A 6,000-nucleotide genomic window follows, 5' to 3' on the forward strand; every position below is an offset into this window, starting at 1 on the left:
GAGTTTTTGAACAGAATTTATTCCTGGATGAGACTCACCCGAGTCTGTGGAGTCCAGCTGTGAGTATGGCAACAATTGGATTATGGAGGTTTTTGACTGCTCTGTTTGGACAGGTGGAGGGAACACCCATGACCCTCCAGTACCCCAGATATGAGACTCAAGCTGGAACAGGGTCTGGAGGCATTTCTCAGATTGCTGATCTCTTTCAGGATTCATTTATGAGTCTCAGGGACTAAAAAATTAAGCTACTCATAATCCACAGGGATACTGAAAGAAGGGATGCGTCAAATATTAAAGGCAATTTCACAACATTTCAAAATACAAAACATTTCAACTGACATTTGGGCCATGTGTTACTATTGGGGATATAAAAATGTTTAATTTACTTACATTTTAAGCTTGGGCTGGAGCGATAGCACAGTGGGTAGGGCTTTTGCCTTGCATGCAGCTGACCCACCAACCTGAGTTTGATTCCTCCGTCTTTAATTCCTCTGTCCCTCTCAGAGAGCCTGGCAAGTTACCAAGAGTATCTCGCCTGTACGGCAAAGCCTGGCAAACTCCCCGTGACGTATTCAATATGCCAAACTCAGTAACAACAAGTCTCACAATGTTACTGGGCCCTCTCGAGCAAATCGACGAACAAGGGGAGGATAGTGACAGTGACATTTTAAGCTTAATCTCATATATGAATTTAGCCAGTATTTCTTTAAAAATCATTACTGTGCTTCCCTAGTGAAATCCAAGCAATGAAGAATGAATCAATATGATAGAAATAATTAGGAGAAGGATATTTGCATATGAACTGCAACCTCCATCTGGGTTGCTGATTGTGAATTTGGTCAAGGCACTTGACTATAAGACTTTCAGAGTTCTTATCTGTCCAACTAACGGTTTGGTTTTGATGAGCCATTGCACTGCTTTAACATGAAAAATGAGAATAAGGTACAATATATCAGTAAACTTAGAACTGAGCTCCCATATGACCCAGCATTTCTGCTTTTGGGTATCTATCCCCAGGACAAAAAAAATTCATTCCAAAGAATGTATGCATACCATTATTCAATGTACCACTCAGTACAGTAGCTAAGATTCAGAATAAACCTAGATGGCCAATGACAGATTAGTAGACCATGAAGATGTGGTCATGGTCACAGTCCTCCCGTTGTTCATCGGTTTGCTCAAGCGGGCCCAGTAACATCTCCATCATGAGACTTATTGTTACTGTGTTTGGCATATCGAGTACGTCACGGGTAGCTTGCCAGGCTCTGTCGTGCAGGCAAGATACTCTCAGTAGCTTGCCGGGCTCTCCAAGAGGGGCAGAGGAATCGAACTCTGGTCGGCCATGTTGGCCGCTTGTAAGGCAAATGCCCTACAGCTGTGCTATCACTCCAGCCCAAAGATGTGGTATAAAGACACAATAGAATACTACACAGCTGTAAGGAATGATGAAATAATGCAATCCACTACAACATGGATGGAACTGGAAGCCATGATGTTAAATAAATTAAGCTGGAAGAAGAAAATAAACATTGGATGATATGTATTTATTTATCACTTACATGTGGTATTTACAATAGCTAGATAAAGGAGTGTAATGTTTTAAAGGAGGAATTCCCAGATCATCTTTGGCCCCAGAGCACAGGGAGAAGAAAATAGTGGAGGGGAGGGGGAGAGGAGACCGATGAGAAGCAAAGGAGACCAGGTCAGGGTATTAATTTACAAAGATAAAAGCACTGTAACACTGTCCTCCCATTGTTTATCGATTTCCTCGAGCAGGCACAAGTAACGTCTCCACTGTGAGACTTGTTACTGTTTTTGGCACATCGAATACATCATGGGTAGCTTGCCAGGCTTTGCCGTGCAGGCGAGATACTCTTGGTAGCTTGCTGGGCTCAACGAGAGGGGTGGAGGAATCAAACCTGGGTCGGTCGCGTGCAAAGCAAACACCCTACCCACTGAGCTATCGCTCCAGTCCACAAAGGTGGTATTAAGGAATAATAGAGCCAAAAAAAGGAATAATAGAGCCAAATATCCAAACTAGAAAGTCAACAGCATTTATATCAAGAAACCCAAACAACCTAACTTAGAAAGTTATATATAAAGTTATAAGTATACAGTCAAGAGCACAGGCTGAGGGGGAGGAGGGGTATGGGAGGGAACTTCCCCAGAACACTGGAGGAGAGAAGTTGACACTGTTGGTGGGATCAGTGCTGCAATATAATATGTCTAAAACTCAACTATGAATAACTTTGCAAGTCATGGTGCTTTAATAAAAAAATTTTAATAAAAGATACAGTACCTAAGATCTTCAGAGTGGCTATTGCCAAAGATCTATTATAAATTTGAGTTCTGCACACACAAAAACCCCACATGGCTGTTACTGCAGTGAGCTCTATTTATGTGTGTTACTAATGTGTTACTAATTATATGAGTACTTTTTATAGTTTCTTGTTTGAAATCTTTATGATGATAAGAAACCACAACATTTTCGTGCAGTGTACACTTTAGCTACAAGCTCTATGGGATTATTGATGGTCTATCTTCCACTGAATATAAAAAAAGAAATTAGTATCCCTATATGAGACCAGTAGTCATTCTGTAGGCCAGAAGAAGTAATCTTAGAATGAAGCTGTGACTTGGAATAGTGAAAGGAAGGGATTTTGGTAATTTATTGTATTGTTGAATTATAAAATCAACCAACCTCACTGAACACCTCACTACAACTGTATTCTTTGTTATATAATCAAATATATGTTGTTTTTGTTTAAGTCACTCTGAAATTTGGAATTGTGTTACTTTCAGTCAAATTCAGGCTAATATACAATTTACTTTTGGTTTTTGAAGATTCGTGTTTTATTATGTCTTTCAAAGGTATAGGTTCTAGTTGAGAATCTATTAATTATTGGCTGAATATAGAAATGACCAAGCAAATGGAATGAATAAGTCTGCTTCCTTATCTCCAAGTGGAATTTTTTTAATGTGCACAGCGTTATATATTTGGGTACATATATACATACATGTGTGTATATTGACATATCTATCACCACATACAGAAGATCCAATTCTATGACCCCTCTAAAACCTTTCCTTTAAGTTTCCTTTGTAGTTACACCGTCTGCTCATTGGTATTCTCCAAACTGATCTTTAAAAAAAATTATTAAATCATCGTGAGATAAACCGTTACAAAGTTGTCCATGATTGGGTTTCAGTCATTCAATATTCCAACACCCAATATTCCAATACCATGGGCTGGAGCGATAGCACAGCGGTAGGGCGTTTGCCTTGCACGCAGCCAACATGGCCGACCCGAGTTCGATTCCTCCGCCCCTCTCGGAGAGCCCGACAAAGCTACCGAGAGTATCTCGCCCGCACGGCAGAGCCTGGCAAGCTCCCCGTGTCGTATTCGATATGCCAGACACAGTAACAACAAAGTCTCCAATGGAGACGTTACTGGGCCCGCTCGAGCAAATCGATGATCAACAGGAGGGCCTTTACTTTACCTTTATCCCTTTACCAATGTACATTTCTCACTACCAATGTCCCCAATTTCCCTCCTTTCATTTCCCACCCACAGTTGGACTCTACAGCAGACACTTTTCTTCTCTCTCTCTCTCTCTCTCTCTATGTCTCTCTCTTCTTCTCTCTGTGTCTCTCTGAGTTTCTGTCTGTCTCTGTCTCTGTCTGTCTGTCTCTCCGTCTCTCTCTCTCTCTCTGTCTCTCTCTCTCCCTCTTTCTCTCCTTTGGTCATTATGGTTTGTGGTACAGGTGCAGTAATATTATCATGTATATCCCTTTACCTACTTTTAGCACTCAATTCTTGTTCAGAGTGATCGTTTCCAACTGTCATTGTCATAGTGGTCCCTTCTGTACTCTACCTGCTCTCTTTCCCTTCCCCGCACTTGTGACAAGCTTCCAACCATGCTCCAATCCTCCTGGCCCTCACCCAAACTGAAATTTTCCCTTTTCTCTCTCCCCTATATGTTTTCTTTTTCCATAATATAACTTGGAATCATGCAGTAGACAAACTTTTGATATTGGATTCTTTCACTACTATAATATCTTTGAGATCTATCAGTATTGCTGTGTTTATCACTAATTTATTACATTCATTAGAGATTAGTATTGTTTTGTATGAATATATCACTGTTTGTTCATTTTCTATTAAAGGACGTTTAGGTTGTTTCTTGTTTAGACAAACTATAGGTTTTTATGTGACCATATAAGTTTTATGTCTTTAGGATAAATAATTATAAGTAGAACAGATAGATTACATTGCTATTATATACTTAGCTTTTCAAGAAATTTCCAAGACATTTTTTGTGAGTGTTTATACATTTTGCAGATCTATTGGCAATGGAGCTCTAGATGCTCCATCTCTTTGCTCACATTTTTGGTGTTGTCAATCTTTTTCATTACTCACATCCAGATAGCTTGCAGTAATTTCTGACTATCATTTTAATATGTACTTCCCTAAATAGAGCTGATGTTGAGCACCTTTCCATATGTTTATTTACTATATAAATTTTATCTACTTTGAAGAGGTGCCTGTCACATAGTCTACTTACTTTATTTTTATTTTTTTTATTGCATCACCATGACATGCACAGTTACAAAGCTGTTCATGATACAATGTTCCAAAACCCATTCATCCATTACTGTACACATATTACCACCAATATCCCGTTTCTCTTCTTCCACCCCCATAGCCTGTCTCTATGGCAGTCACTTTCCTTCTTTCTCTGTATTGTTTAATTAGATTTTTTGTCTTCTTTGTTTAATTTTGACAGTATTTTTTAAAATTCTGGATGTAAGACCTTTATTGAATGTGTAATTTATAAACATTATCTCCAAGATGATAGTTTGTCTTTTCCTCTTTTTTGGTAGTGCTAGCAATTATATTTTGATGAAGTTCAGTTATTTTTTTAAATAACTTACACTGTTTGTCCTATATATATAAACTCTTTACTTCAAGGTGGGCTGGAGCGATAGCACAGCGGGTAGGGCGTTCGCCTTACAAGCGGCCAACATGGCCGACCCGAGTTCGATTCCTCCGCCCCTCTCAGAGAGCCCGGCAAGCTACCGAGAGTATTCAATATGCCAGACACAGTAACAACAAAGTCTCCAATGGAGACGTTACTGGGCCCGCTCGAGCAAATCGCGATCAACAGGAGGGCCTTTACCTTTACCTTTACCTTTACTTCAAGGTCACAAGTTTCATATTCTTTCAAATAACATTATATATGTTCATTGATTTGCTTGAGTGGGCCCACTAATGTCTCCATTTTGAGATTTGTTGTTACTGTGTTTGGCATATCGAATACATCACGGGTACGTAGCCAGGCTTTGCCGTGAGGGAGAGATACTCTCGGTAGCTTGCTGGGCTCTCCGAGAGGGGCGGAGGAATCGAACCCGGCTCGGCCAGGTTGGCTGCACGCAAGGCAAACGCCCTACCGCTGTGCTATCACTCCAGTCCCATTATATATGTATATGTGTGTGTGTATATATATACAAGTATATATGACACAGTCTGTATTAAATTTTATCTGAAGTATGAGATTTAGGTTGAGATTGACAGCACACCTAGAAATGCTCAGGACTTACTCCTGGGTCTGCACTTGGAATTACTCCTGGCGGAACTCAAGGGACCCTTTGGGATGCCGGGAATCTAAACCAGGTCAGTCATTGTATCACATCTCTCCTGCCTTGAGGGTTTTTTTTTATATGGATATACAATTTTCCATCTCTTAAAGCCTCCTCAGTTCCAGGTAATATCCAATTTGCTGAGGAACCAAAAAATCCTTTAATGTTAATATCACTAGAATTTCCTTAACTGTAAAGCAAAAGTCCTAACATAAAACATTTTTTCATGGCTTGTATGTATAGTGACAGGAATTGAGAGTAGTAAATTAATTAGAATTATGATGTCTTGTAAATAACCCATAAGCTGGCTACTTTTCTTTCTTCACATGTATATGTATCTCCTGCAGAGTTCCTGATTGA

The sequence above is a fragment of the Sorex fumeus genome, unplaced genomic scaffold (assembly GCF_029834395.1).
Source record: "Sorex fumeus unplaced genomic scaffold, SorFum_2.1 ptg000086l, whole genome shotgun sequence".
Lineage (NCBI taxonomy): Eukaryota > Metazoa > Chordata > Mammalia > Eulipotyphla > Soricidae > Sorex > Sorex fumeus.